General features: G+C 35.7%; 1 protein-coding gene and 2 long non-coding RNA genes across 3 annotated transcripts in view; 1 reads left to right on the forward strand and 2 right to left on the reverse strand.

Moving 5' to 3' along the window:
• Nucleotides 1-19,588, reverse strand: part of LOC110379901 (pyruvate dehydrogenase (acetyl-transferring) kinase, mitochondrial) — a 59,828-nt gene that overhangs the window by 16,084 nt on the left and 24,156 nt on the right. The gene's annotated exons all lie outside the window — the stretch shown is intronic.
• Nucleotides 3,720-5,132, reverse strand: LOC110379900 (uncharacterized). The gene is made up of 2 exons (XR_010277877.1): nucleotides 4,890-5,132; nucleotides 3,720-4,414 (listed from the first exon to the last, which is right to left on the reverse strand). It is a non-coding gene; the product is annotated as an uncharacterized LOC110379900 (long non-coding RNA).
• On the forward strand, nucleotides 7,238-8,103 carry LOC135118925 (uncharacterized). The gene is made up of 2 exons (XR_010277867.1): nucleotides 7,238-7,729; nucleotides 7,900-8,103. It is a non-coding gene; the product is annotated as an uncharacterized LOC135118925 (long non-coding RNA).

Genomic DNA, 19,588 nt, shown 5'->3' on the forward strand with positions numbered 1-19,588 from the left:
GTTGGTCAATGTTCGATATCATACGTAAAATTCTAGATTCGACTATAATATAGAGACGAGCCTCTTACATGATAAAATAGCTATCAATGAAAATCGTTGTTTTAATGACTGAATCGTTAAAAACCCATTAAAAATGAAAGGTGTGTCAATCTAACAACCACTAACTTGTGTGAACAAGGCATGACTTGTTTTTTTAATTACTCTCTTTATCTGTGTTCTGATAATGATACTCTTTATGACAATATTTAATTTAAAAAAGAAATGTTCAGAATGATCTAAAGATATCCACAGACGAGATATGCCGTTCGTCTAACTATTTCAATAAACAACTATGTATACGTATATTTTTTAAAATAAATTGTCATGAAATACACTAAACTTGCTCTTTTTCTGTTTGTTTATAACAAAAACAATAGGATTTAACATATCAGTTACAGTCATTGTTTGAAAAATCTGTGTCCACCAAAACCAATGGATTCGATACATTCAAATACAGTTGTTAATCGATTATTAGAAGAAAAACCAAACCAAAGCGGTTGTTAAACATGAAAAATAATCAAATATTTCCACGATTTCGTTATAGTCTAGTCTAGATTTTCTAGTGTCCACTTGTCTAGCACGACCGACACCTGACATGACATGACGATCAATGTCCAAATTGAAATTCGTGCTAAGCTAATACTATGATCCCTTTTTTGTCCCGAATCTATATTTTTTTTATTAGTTAGGACGTAATCAGACTGACAAACCTTCCCGCTGTACCCTCAGCAGACTGCCAAATTGTTACTAATTGTGTAATAAAACATTCTTCTATGTCTATACTAATATTCGAGTTCGAGTTACAGCCTATTTATCGTCCCACTGCTGGGCACAGGCCTCCTCTCACACGGAGAAGGATTGAGCATTAATCACCACGCTTGCTCAATGCGGGTTGGTGATTTCAGACTATATAGTCCAGGTTTCCTCAAGATGTTTTCCTTCACCTTTTTATCAGCCATTGGTGTCTAAGATATACTTAGAAAGTACATACAAACTTAGAAAAGTTGCATTGGTACTTGCCTGACCTGGATTCGAACCCGCGCCCTCATACTCGAGAGATTGGTTCTTTGCCCACTAGGCCACCACGACTTGTATTACACGACTAATATTATAAAGAGGAAAACTTTGTTTGTTTGTTTGGTTGTAATGAATAGGCTCAAAAACTACTGGACAGTTTTAAAAAATTCTTTCACCATTCGAAAGCTACATTATCCACAAGTAACATAGGCTATATTTTATCCGGGTACCGGCAGTAGTTACCACGGGACGCGGGTGAAACCGCGGGAAAACGGCTAGTAGAGCATAAAGAGCACCAGGGCTGACCTTTAGAAATACGAAAAATAGAGCATAAAGCATACATGTAAAGGGAGGATTCTTAGACGAGACTAATGTTTTCTTAGGTGAGCTTTTGAACAACCGCACAGAGTCTATTTTTCGTAAGAAAACATCAGCTGTTAACCCCGCTGTGTGCAGCGTGAGGGAGTGTCAGACTTCTTTGGCCCTTTATGTACCAGGGCCCCTTAACCTACACCTGACTTGTAAACTTCATTCGCAGTTTAACCAGTTAACTGTCAAGTCATGAATGTTTACATCTATCTATCAATCCTAGGTAGGTAGGTACAGTAGACGGCACATCAGTGGTAACTGTCATGCACCTTACCTCAATAGTAATAAGTACGATTTTCCTATAAAACTGTTACCACTGACCTGAAGTTGGCTGTACCTACATGTTGTGAATGAACCTGATTTCTCAAGGTGATCGAGTGGTCCAGTAGTGATAATATTTAGTTATGTAATCAAAAACCTGTGTGAAGCTGGTAATTAAATCTTAATCGATGAATTCAGTGTGAATGTTAATGTTTTAGTTACCGAATTGATTGATTTGTTTGTCAAATATTGATAAATTAACCTGATTCATTCTATATTAAACAAAGAACGCTAGGTCTCATTTCGCTAGTCATTGTAAAAGGGGGCGTGACTCATGACGTCATGCTCACACAAAAACAAACACATTTATTTTATGTAAATATATTTATGCCTACATACTGTAGTTATGTAGCAGCTACCTGGTAAATTAACCATTCAATCAAACTGCCAACTGGTTGATCTCAATTACACTTTTTTTTTGTTTAGATTCTTTTTATGATCGAATTTGAAACATAGAGCTAGCTGTTTGATTGAAAGGTTTTAATTCTTTCAGTTGGCTACATTGATATACAAAAACCATTTTTTGGTTTGGTTTGGTTTTTGTATATCAATGTTGGCTACGATAAATACATATGTACACTTACCTAATATAAAGTCAGCCGATGACTCAACGGAATAATAAACAAAAAAATAGTTAGGTTGTGAATTTTAAATACTTAGCTGAATAGGTAAACGTAATCCAGTAACAATTTGACTTATTGTAATTTGTAGGTCAACTTTATCTCGAAAACAAAAGTTCTTGTAATTAATAATGGATTTATTACGATTACATTTGAATATTTAAAATGAAAAGAATTCATTGGAATAACATGATGTGTTTTACTAGTAACTTCTATTTTTACAATAAAAAAAAAACTTTGTTTAGAAAACAGCAAAGTTGTGTTGCTGGGGAGTTTGTTGCGCCACTTCTTCTTCCCAGCAAAAACACATAAAAATAAATATAGTTAATAAAATAAACGATTTTACAGCAACTGTTTCTATTTTTTTATCATTTCTCGCAAAATACATGACATTCAAACCACATACGTCTGTCACATACTATTCTACGAATTGGCAAACATTCTTGTCCCTTTCTAACACAGCTACAAATACTATTTCCATCTCGTTTTATCATAAACTAATCGGACAACGGCCTTTGTACCGGCACAGTTTATAAACAAAACGTGTCCTCCAAAATTAAATACAATATGGCGGACAAAGTCCACAGCTGATTTTGGCGCGAACAGTAAAAGTTGGCACAATCATCACTGAGAAAATTAGTTTTATTATACTGCTTTTTAGCTGTTACCTATTTATTTTTAAAAAGTTGTGGTGGCCTAGTGGGTAAAGAATCAAACTCTCAAGGATGAGTCTGTGGGTTGGATTCCAGGCCAGGCCAGTAACAATGCAACTTTTAAAAGTTTTTATGTACTTGCTAGGTATATCTTGGACATCAATGACTGTGTTTCGGAGGGCACGTTAAACTGTAAGTCCCGGCTGTCATTTAACATCCTTAGCAGTCGTTACGGGTAGTCAGAAGCCAGTAAGTTTGACACCAGTCTTGCCAAGGGGCTGCCCGGGTAACTAGGTTGAGGAGGTCAGATAGGCAGTCGCTCCTTGTGAAACACTGGTACTCAGCTGCATCTGGCTAGACTGGAAGCCGACCCCAACATAGTTGGGAAAAGGGTAGGCAAATGATGAGCTGTTGTTTATTTTTAGTCACGTTCTAACGTTATTACCTGTAAACATAGCTGGTATATTTTAGTCAACTAGTTTGACTCACACAACCTTGGGTCTAGTTAGTTATGCTCAATTAAATTCTGAGCTTACTAAATTACAGTGAGTTGCACCATTTATGAAGTATAGCCAGTTGTCAAATCACCGATTTGAAAAATAGGCGGCTGGCTATGGTTTAGTTATCGTTGTAGTTAAATGGTGGTTCCTGCTTATAACTCTACAGGGCAAAACTCTAATTAAATTGAAAGATAAATCGATATGGGAATATAAATTATTAAATGTATTTAACTTTATGGACAATATTACAAATCGTAATAAATCTTCAGAAACAATTCCGTGATGATTCTCTATTATTATTGTGCCTGAATATCTTCAAGCAACAGCAGCACTTTTATCCTAAACTTCCTCATTTGCTCCTCAGTCAAACTTTCCACATCTGGTACCAGACTTAACAAAAACATCTTCCTAGCTCTGTCAGACTTCAGCTCTTTTTGTCTCATCCATTCTTCGTACGCTTTATCAACCTCATTGCTAACTTTTCTTATTTTTCTTTTCCTTACGTACGGTTCCACTACTGAAAATGGCGTATTTAGACTTGTATTTCCATAATCAGCTACATCATCAGTAGTAGAATTTAATTCCATATTTTCATCCATTTCTGTTTTTACAATTGTTTCTGCAAGTTCATTTGTTTGGATAGTTTCAACGCAGGGTAAAGCAAATTGGAGTTCTTCATCGTCTGTCAAAGAATTAGATTCATTATTTTCGGTATCTACTTCAGCAGATATTTGCATATTCCCTGTATCACTTGTGTTGATTATTGCTTTGACAAAAGGCACTACAAACTGTAGTTCTTCGTGTAGATAGTATAATTTCTTTTGTTTTGTGTTAGGTTTGAGACTGCGGACGAAACCATTCCTTATGTTTCTCCATCGAGTTTGACAGTCAGCCACTGGAATAAAACTTTTGACTTTAATTTTCGAAAATTGTAGTTAGGTTCAAAATATGTTTCTATTACTATGTAAGTATGTAGGAAAAACTATGAGTAAATACATTATGAAGTTATTCCTTCTTAAAAAGTGCAATTTACAATTTTCAATGCAACTACAATCCATCCTAAAAGCAGTTGTACAGACACCAGATCAACCTATCCGAATCTGTCAAATTTGACCACTCGAACATTAACCTTCTACTATTGTGATAAGGTTGAAAATCTATTGAAGAAATTTGACAGATTGAGGTAAGTTGCTGGGCTGTCTGTACATTGTACGGGTGTAAATGCATTGAATGTATAAGCATGAAAGAATTCAGTACACATTCAGTACGTTACAATGAACACTACGCTTTTGTTATCAAATGATTGCTTTTAACACTACTACTTTATCTTTTGCAAATTGTGAATTGAAATAAAAACTCAAAAAACTTACCCGATGTGTTTGTTTTCTGTGCAACTTCACTCCAAGCTTTATCCGTCACATCTTTTCTCAGATATTCAGGTAACTTATTATTATATAAACAAGGATATTGTTGAACGACGTGAACAAAATTCGATGCTGAGGCGGCCATTTTGAAATAAAATTACGTGTTTGCGTCTCGCAAGTTGCCTGAGCAGTGAAACTGCATGACGAATGCATGACGCGAGCCAAATGCGACGTTGCCGCTCTGCGGGCTAGCTATCGATTGTAGCCGAGAGATACAGGCAATCGTCACACGACGATAGCGTGTGTATGACGTGCGGTTTGCGTGCACAGAAGATTAAAATTACATTATCTAAAGTTATCAATCGATTTTCGCGATTTTATTACTATTCTGCTCCACAAATTGAACCTTCAACCTTAAAGATCATTAGTATGTCAAACTCCTTTATTTGTAACTGGCTATTTTCCCGCGGTTTCGCCCACGTCCTGGGGAAACTTCTCCCCATTCCGGGATAAAATATAGCCTATGTTACTCTGGGTTAGTGTAGTTTCCCAAGAGTGAAATAACTTTTCAAATCGGTTCAGTAGTTTAAACATAGAGACCTACAAAACAAAATAGATGAATGGGACTAACAGCTGAACTCAGTCTACTATTACGTAAACAAGACAATTTAAAATGGCGTATTCAACAAAATTAACTAGAGTAAAGACATTGCAATAATAGCTAAATTATTCTTGATAAAGTACCTAACTAATAGGTGTGTTTTTCTCAGTGTAAACAACTCTATTGTTAAACCAGTCTAGACTGTTTCTATCGTCAATCTAATCTATGTAATAGCTCGAAATTGATTCTTTCATTCAACGAGTTCCTCACAGCTGCATTTTATTTATGTTACTTTATTGATTTATTTTCGATCTTGGTCTTGGATCTCAACGTCTCTTTCTCTCTTCTTCATCTACCTTCAATGTCTGTCCTGTCCCGACGTAATATTTCTCCCGCTTACATTCCTCCCTGTCACTCGTCATATTGACAGTCACTCCTTTCTTATTCATGTCACCTTTCAGGCAAACCATCCAAGAAAAGGTTTCTTGGATATTACGAAATTCTACCAAATTTTTGTAGCAGAAGGAAATTCAATCAATAGGAAGCTCTGCCACCTAAACTTCGCTTTGCCGACATTATATCTGCAAAACTTCGCTTTCAAGTCTGTATTCTGAAATTTCAGACTCCAACAAATCGGAGTAGGTTTTAAAGCACCAATAGAATTCCGTTATTCAAAGGTCTCGTCAACACCAAATCAATAGTAAACTCAGTAGACTGGAGAAATTCTATTGGCAGTTTAAAATCTTGCACCGACAAATCTTGTCCGACCAAAAAGCTACACTTTGGTAGAGTCAAGACCCATTTACCCAACACTGATATTGCCAAAACCATAGTTTTTGTCATTTTATTGAATGAATGGAGTCTTTACCTATCTGTATACCATCCATCATTCTAGAATACCGGTCTAATATTCTAGGGGCATTCATATACTAATAGTTTGTCGTCTAGTTAATAAAAACGAAGTTCAAACGATCAGCTGAGCGCTGTGCCAATAGTTTCAGGTCTTTTGGCGACATGCCGAAGACAAAACACTAACGCTTAGATTTCCGTAATGATCCAAAATGGCTCGGTATATTTTCAAGAACAAGGTTATTTAAAAATCAAAACAAAAGACGGAAAGATTCTTTGCTAGTCAGGGAAACAGAGAACCGTGCATTTTTATCAGGATAAGTTACTTACCTCATTTCATAGTCTCTAAACTATTTGTTTCCGAATATTACGTGGATTCTTAGCCATATAAAAAAATATAGTAAGTAACGTAGGTATCATTTGTATTTTTTTTTGAAGAGGAAAAAACTTTGAAACAAGACAAAATACGGTGTTTTTATAAAAAATGGGTTCTACAGTCTCAAAAACTGTTAAACCTTTAGGTATGAAACTTAAATCATTTTATACTTCGACAGAATAAACAAAACAACCTAACCACACTTGATGAGTAAAATACTTAGAAAAAACTGTGTTTACTAAGTCATCATGAAGGTCAAGATCAAAGCAGATCGTTGACTTATGCCGCGAGGAAAAAATAAGGATGACAAAAGAAAAATAACTATCATTATCGAGCCGGTCAATCTGAAGTATAAATCTGATTAGACCTTTAAGCATGCTCCAAAAAAATAGGATGCGAAACCTCCTTGCTTAATTAAGAAAAAAAAAAAACGATTTCAGAATATTTTTGCTGGAAGGAATATTTTTTTTTTAACGCGCGACGTCACAAATCATCAAATGACCCCTCCCGCTGTGGGTTAGCTTAGCAGCGGTGAGGGAGTGTCAGACTCTTACCCTCTTATTATAAAACGCGGTATCAAATAAGTATCGGCTTTTGTACTACCTTTAATCCAGCTGTAAGTACGACCTTGAAAAAACGTTATTACAAAACGCAGTTTATCGCAAGTCCTATTACTATCTGTAGTACAAAAGATAAACCATCGAGCCCCCTAGTTTAACTGCAGTACTTAGTCGACAAACGTCAAATTCCGTCATTATTTACTTTTGAGGTTATTTGTTTTGTGATGAAAAAAACGAAAGTGGATATAAATATGTGTGATTTGGAATACTTGGATGTGTTAGAATACTATTGAGAGTGTCCGGGGTCCCAACAGTGTGCGTCATCGACAAAATCTCTTCAAATTATCTGACGACAATTTTCGATATAAATATCGATTTATGTTTTTCGAAATAATAGTCAATTGAATGCATGCTGATAATCCATGATGATCCTATGATGCTCAACTGGGCTCGCCATAAGGTAAGTAGCCTTTACAGGGCAAGTAAGTTGCCAAAACATCCTATTAATTATAAGAGTCGAAGTTTTTATTGTGGATGTTTGTTTATGTTCCACGCATAAACTACCACATGGATTTTGATGAAACTTCGAAAATATATCAGATTATCATACAGTTTACTGTTTATTTACAGATTCAAGACTATTTTGGCGTTTTGCACGCCGTATCTTTGCCAGTAATATGCAATGTTTGTAAAAGACTGGAAGCTTGCTAAAATGTAGGTACAAAAATGCCAAGATGAGCAAGGGAACAAGATTGTGTGATGAAGAACAGTGTCCAACATGTATCAGTGCGTTTGACTGTATAAATAGACATCGGAATAAAATATAAACTTGTAGGTACTTTTATGTTGTTTCATTTTCTTTTGGTAATTTAATGCACACGATATTCTGTGTGTAAGTTATAGTGCACTTAATTTTGAAGAGGTTCTAATTAGATGCACAACGGCTTATTTAATCATTTAAAACGGGATGAAAATAATCCAAGTTATTTCTAACCTAAAAACAAAACATAACTCGGATACGCGAGATGACGTTCCGTTATACGCGCAAACTCGATAGTTGTTTAAAAGAGAATAATTGGATCATGTATATCGTTAAAAGATACTAGAAATATAAAATTACCTTTAAATAATAAAAAGTAATATTTTCAACTGCAGAGATATTTTTTTTATTATCATAGTTATAAATTTTTCATTAAAATAGACTTAACAAAATAATGTAAAAAGGAACGGCGCACAGAATTCGGAACGATTGAACGAATGATTTAAATATTTGTTGCTTATAATCTGTGGATATTATTTGAACCACACACACATACAGACAAATCGAAGTACTAAACAGTCTTCTCTTAGTCTACGTTTTGTAATAAGGATGTAAAGACTATCGTAAGTACCGTAACAAACCAAGACGTCTTCAGTCTGGTTTAAACCACTACTTGCGGCAGTTTTTATAATAAGAGGGTTACTGACTAAAAACCGTCGTGTTCCGTCGTAGACCTTTTATGTACCAGGGCCGCGGTATCTCTTTCGAACAATCCTGCAAAAAAATAGGCCCTGAGGATACGAAACCTTCTTTCTTAATTAAGAAATAATTACGATTTTAGTGTACAGAATATTTTTGCTGGAAGGAATCATTTTATCACTTAAATATTTTTTCTTTCTTTCTTTCTATCTAACAAGAAACTACTGGAAACTTTATCTATAATTAGTTAGACTGGAATATTTTTAACATTTAGCTAAATGTGCCAAAAATGAGATTGAGTTTTAAGACTTTGGCGCTAATTTCTGTCTGTGTCATAAAATAGAATTACCATTTATTATAAAGTTACTAAATGAAAACCTCTTATCGATGATATTTTTATTTACTCTACAATTTATAGTACCCTATTAGTATTAGTTGCTAAGCTTCCGTTACATACTAAATTCACAGCTCGTATGTCAATCAGAAATTGTGCGTCCCAGAAATGTCAAATTATTCCGAATCAACGTAATGCTCGCTATATTTGTGCCTATATTCTTCTAAAATGTACTTTCTCTAACACTGTTACAGCCTTTTTATCGTCCCACTGCTGGGCACAGGCCTCCTCTCACACGGAGAAGGATTGAGCATTAATCCCCACGCTTGCTCAATGCGGGTTGGTGATTTCAGACTTTATAGTCCAGGTTTCCTCAAGATGTTTTCCTTCACCTTTTTATCAGCCATTGGTGTCTAAGATTACTTAGACTTCTCTAATGTCAAGAGTAAAATTCCACAGTATTGTTTTATCTGGGCTATTTGCCCGAATACGCCATCCTTAACCCCAAGAAATTATTGAAAATTATAATATCCTGACGATGCAAGATTATGTGACGTCACCAACCTAGTTACTAGGTCATGCGATTGAACTTGACATTTCAAACCATAGATAAAAAATAACTCATCCTTCAAATGAGTCAGAGAATCAGACACATGTCTGCCCACAGATAGAAATTGGCAAGAGCGCGGGAAACGTACTGGGAATGACCTACGTGGACTTTGAACTTTTAAAACGTGCGCGCGTTTTAATTTTAAAAGCATTAGGACGCTTTTTATAGTTTCACCTATGTACCTACTTATAGATATATAGTAGACATGCTGTCATTTTGCTTAGGTAATTCTTGGAAGATTGATGTTTTCAAAGTATGTTCTAAGAAATGTTTGACCAACTGCATCGGTATATTGTCACACTTGGCCATGTACGAAGGAAACAGGTGATAGAAAATCATCGTAAAACAGTTAACAGTACTGAAACGTACACAAACAATCTTATTTTTAGGGAAGTTAAAAAAGTTAGTAACAACTAGTGTAAATAAACGTCATAAATATTTGCTGAAAGACTAGCAATGTCGGCCACAGATAACAAATTATACCTAAGTTTGTACACAGACGTCAGCTGATATAACCGGAGCTAAAAATAAAATGTTTAATAAGTAAAATGTAGAAATATTTAGAATGGATCCCGCATTATTTCAAAGCGGTTGATAATAATAAATGCTGAATGAATTCGTAGTCTATATTTCCAGAACTTTGCCAATGGAGGCGATGAGTCCAAAGTCAAAAATCCACTTTTCAGTATTTTAAAACATAATGCAGCTGTTGCCAATTGCATTGCTTTTTATATAACTGTAAATGAGGTCGTGCTGACGAAACTTTTTGCAGAATTGGTATAATTTTACAGGGAACTCGCCATCACGGAATTTTCCCGCTAAATTAAAGAGTTCTTTTTCATTTTTCATGATGAACTCACTCGACTTCTGTCTTTTTAATTGGACTTTAAAAAACGGAGGAGTTTCTTAATTCAGATGGTGCTATTTTTACGGCAAACTGATATAAAAATACCTTTAAACTTTTTTAGCAAAATTACATTAAAATCCAGAAAAACCCTTCAAAACTCATCTTTAGATGAATGGAACAGCTAAACGACTAATACGAATGAGAAATACTGATAACCTCCTTGAAGACCTTTTAACGCAAAGATAAACCATTTCCTGATTATTTCTATCAAAACATCGGAACTGTAAACAGAACTTTAATAAAAAAACAAACGACAAATGACAGCTGATGTTAATATCAAGAATAGACGATGCTAGAACATACGCCGAACATTGATAAAAGAGAAAATTAGGCCGATACCCGCAGCTTCGAGAAAAATCTAGCGAAACGCTGGACGAATTGATAGTTATGAATGTTTTCAATTGTTATCAACAATATTGACAATTTACTAACTGACAGGTCAATAAACGTACTTTTTTTTCAATGGTAGTCTATTGTTTTAGCATGTTTATTCCATTCTAGAATTAAGTAGATTATCCTACTAATTCTATAAGCGAAACTTTCTATGTATGGATATCTGTCTCTCTGTTACAACTACTAGTTGGATTTCGACAAAACTTGGCAGTAGCTACATTACTATTACTACTACACATCTACATCTACATCACACTACTACTACTATACATCAAATATTATATAGGCTCCTTTTTATTCAAATGCAGAAAGTACTTCTTTCAGGATGCGGGTGAAAACACACGCAGAAGCTAGTAAAAACTAACTTTGCTGTGCCCGGCAGGGTCCATAATTGTTTCTTTTAATTTAACCCACCAGCCTGTACACATTATGGTATGCAATAAAGTCATTGAGTATTGGATACCTAAATAAAATAACAGCTGACGAAATTTTTCCACGTATTTCTAGTAACAACAATAAATAGTTTCCGAACGTTTCCACGGAGACGCGTCTTAACTACGTAGGCTCAAACGTCTGTCGTCTTTTGAGTTCGCGCCAAAATTCCCGCCGCTTTCACATCTCCGGTTTGTGACGTCACAATGTGTAATGGCTGTCATACGCTGAAGGTTATGGAAGAAATGTCATCATTCTTGTCTTAAATTGCTTTGTTTGAGGAGCTGTGAAAGGCATTTGCAATGACAAGGAAGAAACTTTTATCTTTCTTATTTCTTACTTAGCGAAAAACAAAGACACAAGAAACAGATTCTGATAGTCTTTTGGGGTCGTCGTTAAAATTGCAAACAAAAGCAAGTTTTCCTTAAGAAAAAGGAACAATAAATAACAGCAGCTGCCACAAGACAAGCTTCTTATGATATTTTTTTACATTTTGTATCTGCAATTGATTAATTCAATCAGATTTTTCATCTTTCCATTGTCATTTAAAATCCCTCGAGTTTTATAAAACGAGACATTTCACACCTCAAAACCCAGAGACCTGACTGACACCTATTGCAAGTGACACCGACAAGAACAACGACAGCTGCGGTTTGTAACGTCCCCCACTGACATTTGATAGTTATAATGGAAACCTAGGTCTGACATCATGGGCTTATCTGAATTATATAATGCACTGAGAACTGATTAGAACCAGGGATAGATTTGGGAAATGATACCGAGGACTTGGTACACAAAGGGCTCCAAAAAGAATATGGGTGGATTTTAGTTAGTAAGTACCTATGTCTATCTTCAGCGTTACCCACAGTGGAACAAGTGATTTCTATGATTTCCTATCCACCAAAGATGAAAAAAAAAGTTGGAAGGACCTAAAGCATAAGAAGAGATTATTTACCATCAGTAACTTCAATACTGCTGCCCTGGGCTAGAGAACTAAGACAAAGTAGAATCATCATCTGCCTTGCCTTTTCCCAAATATGTTTGGGCCGGCTTCGATTCTAACCGAATGCAGCTGAGTACCAGTGAGCCACATGGAGCGACTGCCTGTCTGACCTCTACACAGTTTTTAGGCCAAAGTCCAATACGTTTTGCATAAATAAATTCTGCCAGTCGTGGGTGGTACAGTGGGACACGTATATTAATAATCTAGGAAAAAAACATTGAACTACGGAAACAGGTTAAAGTCCGTCCCACCTCTAAATAGAACGACCTGTCTCTATTTATTTACATTATGACGTCAGTCTGTGACCGGCATTTGACATGCGAAGTTAGAACAAAATAGTATGAAAAGAGGATGCTATGCTATCTCATAATACCTATCTATTTCTGCCGGAAAAGCATTGTTGTTCTAGTTTAAAGTTATTAGTTACAGACTACAGTACATGCTAACATACTAGCTTTCGCACGCATGGCTGTCCGCCGACGTCCGATAATACATATAATCGGTGACCGAATTTTTGTAGGAGAAAAATAAAACACTCTGACAACGTTCGCATCCTAGAAAAAATCGGTCAGATAGATAGTCCTACAAAACATGGGCGCGATTATCTATCCGACAAAAAGCCTGACGTGGGCAGGCAGGCTTAGCCTTCTTCGATAAACGGATGTATCACAAATGGATGTATCTAACACTGAAAGATTATTTTCTAAACGGATGAATATTCCCCTCAGATTAGCGCGTTCAACCGAACAATCCCTTTAGACTTTGTTACATTAGTATAGCTTCCAGTCTAAAGCTTGTAATTTGGACTAACATGGAATATGTCAGGGTTACCCACACATCTGGGGTAGAGGGCATCCCAAAAATGTCTATAGGACGGCAGAACGTTTACGTTGCCAAACGAAAATGTGTCATTTGTGTGCTTAATGCTACCAGTAGCTAATTACCCTTGAAAATGACACATTGCCATAGTATAGTTATAGGGAGGACCGGCTTCAGAAGTAGGTATATTTCTATCTACTTCTAGCTTCTTGTCCTACTCCTAATTTTGTTTGGGAACAGCGTAATATGTTTTACGCTTCCATTCTTCTCTGTCCCCTGTCTTACTAACATTCACACTCTTTTGTCTATTCTATTCTGCGGGCTATGACATGCCTTTCCATTTTTATATGATCACTTTGAGACTAACATTGGATTTCAATAAATTATCTGTTGATTTGCTTACCAGAAATAGGAGTTTGACTTTCCTCATCATCATCATCATCATCAGCCTATAGCAGTCCACTGCTGGACATAGGCCTCTCCAAGTGCACGCCACTGAGATCGATTTTCGGCTGCATCATATCGGGCTCATATCAAAAATCTTTAGGTAGTAGGTAAGGTAACAAAAGGATCGATAATTGAATACTCTGTAAGTGACACAGAAGAACTTGATAAACACGACGCTACTTCATAACCCAGCATCAACAAACAAAGTGATATTTATTTACCATTCCATCCATTATAAACTACGTCACAAATGGAGGATGGGCCAGCTCTAAACGTTTGTTTCAATATTTATCAAAACTCTTGTCTTCTACGTCATAAACGCTAAAAACCTTAACAAATAAATACTCTGTGGTTATTTTGATGCCTTTACTGAGAAGATTCAAGGTGTTAAGTAACATTGTGAGGATAAACATTTAAATAGGACAGATTTAAAATCGATAAACACGATTTATGGGTATGTGTTGGGTTTCCCGATATCAAATGGGTCAGAATTGGGTTTCCCGCCATTAAAATTATATTATTTAGTTGCAAGAGGAAACAAATGAGTATCTAATTTGGTGTCTTAAAAATGGAATTCATAAACTGGCATGTGTCTAAACGGTCCCGTGGAACTACTGCCCGTAGCGGGACAAAATATGTTCTATGTAACTCGAGAATAGTGAAGCTTTGAAAGATTTTCCGGATCGGTTCAGTAGTTTCGGAGCCTTTAGGGTACGAACAAAACAAAGAAATGTTCCCTCTTTATTCTTCTTCCTCCTGCCCTGTTCCCAATTTTATTTGGGGTCGCAATATGACATCCTCTTCCATTTTCCCCTGTCACTCATCATACTGACTGACACTCACTCCCTTCCTATTCATGTCATCTTTCAGGTAATCCATCCATCTTTTCTTAGGTCTTCCTCTTTATTAATATTAGTATACCTACTGGGACTCTATAGAATGGCTCTAGCGGCTATTACTTCTTCAATCGTGGCTATTTCATAAAAAAACAATGACATATCTATCCAGTATCATCAGCCAGCTTATCGTCTACGCTTTGTTTATTACTCTTAAGTGTTTGTTACAAGGCGTATCAAGTAGCATTGTCTCATTTTAGGTTAAGCTGATAAACGGATAACAATACTTCACTGAAGGATGAATGACAACCTGTTTTTATTCGATTTATATATGTGTGTAACCATGTGATATCTCCCGTCGTTTCACCCGAACGACTGCTGGACAAAGGCCTCCCCCAATGTTCCCAACATTGAGTGATTTTCAGCAACCCACAACCACTACTTCTCGGAGAATTTGAGATCTGGTGGGGGGCCTGCCTCTTTAAGCCGTGGTCGTCATTCTACAACTATTCTGCTATCAGTTTTGATAGCTTTGTGTCCTTATACTGCAAGAGATAAATTGCAGAGAGCTAGAGTAGCTTTTGTTTCTCAAGTTTGAACACGTCTCTCTCTGTGAATTATTAAGTCAACTAAGTTTCATTAGTCAAAACATGAGTCTGGTTTATGTTCGACTACGAATATTCGACACATCTGTGTAATAAACATGAATTAATAAAGCACACCTAATTTAATCTAGATTTGAAACTCAATTTAAACACTATAGAAACAATGAATGGTGAAGGGCGGGCGTTTTGGGGGCTGTCTTTTGTAGATTTGACGTTCAAAAAAAGTGCTGATTTTCAGCCTACTTTGAATATGACTTTTGATTTTTGAATCAGAAAATACTATTAAAGTAGGTAGGTAATAATTTCATTAAGTTTAACAGTTAAATTGCTGAATCTATATAGACGACTTTCGGAATTGGAAGGTACGGATATACTAAAATTAACACATTTAGTTCCCTTAAAATGAAAACACCGAAATAAAAGTTTTACAACACAACAGATTGGCAATATTCATTCATAAAACGTTCTTCTATAACTAGATTGCGTGCCACGATTTGCTAGTTTTTACTAAGTCCTGAATGTGTGTAATTATCCATTTAACGCGCCATTACAGGTAAAACTAACACTATTATAGTATGTAGTTCTCTATTATAGCTTTCAAAGCTCGCTGGTAAAGCCATGGCACTTAGTATCAGACTTAATTGACTTGATACACGATACATACAACCTATGCTACATTTGAGTAGCCACGTATCTGAAGGTAAACAATCTTCATAGGATATTTACATAAATGCATATCAAACTACTGATTAAAATAATAATCCAATTGATTGAGTACCTAATTGTTATTATTTTATATACTTACATCGATATTCAGCCCCACTTTTATAGAAACTGAGTTTTCATGTAAAAAACCGGCCAAGTGCGAGTCGGACTCGTGCACGAAGGGTTCCGTAAATTACAGTTAAATCAACCTATCTCAAAAACTATAAGAGATACTTTGATCAAACCAAAAATCGTTGAAAGAGTTAATTAGCATGCATCACCTCTATTTTTTTTAGAATTTTATACCCCGTAGTTATAAAAATAGAGGGGGGGGGACATACTTTTTACGACTTTGAGAGCTGATATCTCAAAAACCGTTCACTTTAAGAAAAATGTTTTTTAGAAAACTTTATATCATTTTAAAAGACCTTTCCATTGATACCCCACACGGGTATGTACATCGAAAAAAAAAATTTCATCCCTCAGTTACATGTATGGGGGGCCCCACCCCCAATTCTTTTTTTTACTATTTAGTGTCATATTTTTGTAGCGGTTCATACAACACATATTCCCATCAAATTTCATCACTGTAGTACTTATAGTTTCCGAGTAAATCGGCTGTGACAGACGGACAGACGGACAGACGGACAGACGGACATGACGAAACTATAAGGGTTCCGTTTTTGCCATTTTGGCTACGGAACCCTAAAAAGGCATGTTGTGTATCGACAGTTAAAAGCCTACTCATATGGAGTATAAATCAATATCGTTTTCATTAATATTTAACTTATCACCGTTTAACTGTTACCTTGAGGACCAATTACGTAACGTACCTATCCTTCATTTTTGTAAGGTAAAATTGATTTCTTTCTGACAGTACGATGTAGAAATGAATTGAGGATCAATGAAGTTATCACAAAATCAAAACTAAAAGCGTATAATTACCTACAATACTACAAATTGATAGAATTACATTTTTTTTTAATTTGAATTTTAATATTTTAGATTTCTTTTCAAGTCATTGACAAAGTGCTTCAAAATGTGACAATTTATTAGTAAGCAGCGAAACTTCCTGTCACTAACTGTCAAAAAATGAGGAAATAACGTTACACAAAGTATATAAATCACGAAAGTTCGTGAAAAAATCATTGACAAGCAACACAACCTCTTTACAAAGTCGCTAACTGACATCTTCACATGCGTAAGCGCATGCTATATGCATGTTAGACGCCTCGTGATCGTAAGGTCAACTAGTGTTAATATGGACTGTGAAAATCAGTATAATATGCATTTATTTATGTGTGCTAGTGCATAGCGATTAATTAGGTAAATTATTATGCGTTACTGACTCCTCAGAACACTTGAAAAATATTTAAAAATAGGTCATATTATCCTTCTCCATGTGAGAGGCCTGTGCCCAGCAGTGGGACGATAAAAAAGGCTGTAACAGTAACAGGTCATATTAGGTAGGCTGACTTATTTTTATCCCAAATTCCATATCCCATCTTCTTTAACGAAACTTTTTTTTAAATTCAAGTGTGCTTGCAAAGGCCTTAGTGAAATCTGCTGACTTACAATTCACAAGTGATATCAAGTTAAGGTAAAATTACTGCTGTAAAATGACTCGTTAATTTTCCAATCTACTGTTACAGAATTCATTTTTAACTCTAAATATAATCATTGGAAAGGATATTGAGCCCTTCACCTGCGCAGAAGTGATTTATTGGTTTATTGCCATAAGTGTACGGTGCGCAAAGCGATCCCCACTCTTCCGCCGAGAGCTCATTATCCGTGCCGATAACTATAATAGACTAGAAGTTTCAGCCTACCTAACAGCATTATTTAATTTAATTATCACTATTTCCATTTACATATTCCTCTATCTCAAACTGATAATTTATTATACAAAAGAAAATAAAATTACGGGCTGTAATCAGTACCTATGGATAACCCTGAAGAGACGTTACATAACATGTTAAACAGTTGCTTATCGGGCACGTTCACATATATGTTTTCAAAACCTTCGTTACATATCCATAATGTAAATTGACCTTGTGTAACTTGAAGTTATTCAATAACTGTTCCAGAATGGCTGAACCTGGCCTTTTGCGAAAAAACAATGCGTTTTCAAAGTCAGAAACTGATCTAAATTACTTAAGGCAAGTATACGGCTTAGTAAGTTATTGATTAAGTATACAGTAGACGAAGTATTACGATTTAGATTATAAATTAGGAAAATATATTTATAAAAAAAATTAAATTAAAACATTATTTACCCTCCCCCGCCTGCAGCTTATTAGTAAGTCAAAGATATAAACTATATTTTTTATAGACTTCCAGTATAACCTATCTGAAGCAGAAAAATAATATAATAGGCTAGTTTCCTAAAAAATAATAATTAGTCCGTCTTGTAGATTGTCCAAAATTAAGCGATACGTATTTTTTCTTTTTTAAATTGGATCAGAACTTGTTAAGATATAGCGTGTTAAAGTTGAGTGTGACGTCACAAGTTGCTACAATTTTCAGTACACTGTGACGTAAAAGGCCCCCACTCCTAATTTTTGAAGCGTATTATCTTTGTCATTTTATGTTTAATTAAAAAAAGAAAAAATACGTATCCAATATTTTTTGATTATCTAAAAAGCGGACTAAATATTATTTCATTATTTCGACCCTGGACACTACCCTATTAAGTAACTCACAATACTAATTTATTTTTAGTAGAACACCAGCAACATTATTTACAAAACATCCGCAAAATAATTTTGGCTGAGAGAAAAGATATATTTTAATTAATGATAGATAGTCATCGGGTATCAGCGCCATAACGTTTGAAAAAATATATACCACAAGACTATCGCACAATAATATTGACATTAACATACGTCAGTACACACTATCTAAATAAAACAAATGTTAAGTAGCAATAACTGTGTGCTCAAGACAAACCAACAATGATAAAATGATAACATGTAGGCAAATACAGACAGAAATAACAACGATCGCAATTAAATATATAATCCTTAATGACTTTCTGAACGTAACGTTATTATGTCAACTAAACATAGCAAATGAACTATGATGAGGTACCAAAACAACGGGGGTACCGAATGTTGTGTGCAGTTGACAGCTGTCAATTTTCAAGGGTAAGTAGCGTGATGTTTGACAGCATTTGTCAATGCTACCAAACAACGGTGCCCCGACCGTTTTTATAAGGTTTAGGCTATTTTACTGTGACGATAACCAAACCATATCCAGTGGTAAAACTGCAGCCCTCGTTCTCGAACTGCAGTCTCGGTTATCGTTACCGTTATATTTAATAACTGCCTCGTTGGTCTAGCTGTCGCAAGTGCGGCTGCTGAGCACGAGGTCTCGGGTTCGATTCCCGAGTCGGGCCGATATCGCTTTGTGGGTTTTAGAAGACTTTCATAAAGCAGCCCGGAGCCTGGAAGTTGGTGATTAATACACCCGTGCATCGGAGAGCACGTAAATGTCGATCCTGCGCCTGATCTCTCTCCGGTCGTGTCGGATTTACCGTCCCATCGGGTTATGAGAGTGAAGGAATAGGGAGTGCACCTGTGTCTGCGCAAATGCTTGTGCACTATAATATGTCCTGCGCAATTGGCTGATCTCCTTAAATGAGAACAGTCGCCGTAGCCGATAATCGGCTAGGAGGACATCATCATCATCATCATATTTAAATGGTGCAACTCATTGTAGTAAGTATCACAGGTTCTGACTGATGTTTAAGACATTGAACTGTCAAAAT

This window comes from Helicoverpa armigera, chromosome 27 (assembly GCF_030705265.1).
Source record: "Helicoverpa armigera isolate CAAS_96S chromosome 27, ASM3070526v1, whole genome shotgun sequence".
NCBI lineage: Eukaryota > Metazoa > Arthropoda > Insecta > Lepidoptera > Noctuidae > Helicoverpa > Helicoverpa armigera.